At 51.7% G+C, this 917-nt stretch overlaps 1 pseudogene; it reads left to right on the forward strand.

Moving 5' to 3' along the window:
- The first annotated feature begins 226 nt into the window (after nucleotides 1-226).
- On the forward strand, nucleotides 227-575 carry LOC122755034 (annotated as a pseudogene).
- Nucleotides 576-917: the final 342 nt, after the last annotated feature.

Here is a 917-nt window from a genome sequence, read left to right on the forward strand (position 1 = left end):
AAATTAAAAAGGTTTTGCATAAACCAAACAAATGCAACTAAGATTAGAAGGAAGGCAGAAAGCTAGGAATTTTTATGGCCAGTTTCCCTGATAAAGACCTCCTTTCTAAAATATATAGGAGTGAATCACATTTTTAAGAAATAATACAAATTGATTAGCGGCAGCGGGCAGGCTGCTGGAGGGCCCTATGAGGAGTGGGGCCCGGAGATGTTCTGCAGGCCTGAACATGGGCACCTGTGGCTCCAAAGGCCGAGGGCTATGGCCCTTCTCAGCCAGAGGTGGCCAAGGGGCCAGGAGGCTGTCCCCAGCTCACTGATGCAGCAAGAGCCCAGCAGGCCCTAGCCTGGTCTCAATGCTTGCGCACTAAGCCTCCCTTCGTGCTCACCTGTTGTGGTTCCATGTATTATGATGAAGGTGGTGACCTGGCCAATGTGTTCTATGAGGAAACAATTGTCACCAATAATGGGCATAAGCGTACCAACCTGAGGCGGGTGCAGAAGAACCTGATCCATCAGAGCATTGTGAGGCTAGAGCACCCTCACCTCTACATGGACTTCCCCAGTGATCATCTGTGAAATGTGAGCCCCTGCAGCCACTTCCTGCTCACACTCCTAGTCTGTGGGGTGGTGGGTATGAACATCTTGGTGGGAGGAGGGGCAGCAGGGCCAGAAAGAGGCCTTGTCTGGGAAAAGTGCCCACTTCCTTGGCAGGGCACGCCAAGCTGCTGAGTCCATGCTTTCAAAGTGTGGGTCCTGATTAGAAGGACCTGGCTTAAAGCAGCAGCCCAGAATGAATTCCACCTGACAGGGCAGGCCAACCTTTTTCATCTGCAAGCCAAGGGATGGGTATGCTTGGGGCCAGTTCTGTTCCTTCCACAGCACCGGGTGATATCAATTTGAGGAAGGATCAGGGGTTAA

The sequence above is a fragment of the Dromiciops gliroides genome, chromosome 4 (genome assembly GCF_019393635.1).
Source record: "Dromiciops gliroides isolate mDroGli1 chromosome 4, mDroGli1.pri, whole genome shotgun sequence".
NCBI classification, from domain to species: Eukaryota; Metazoa; Chordata; class Mammalia; order Microbiotheria; family Microbiotheriidae; genus Dromiciops; species Dromiciops gliroides.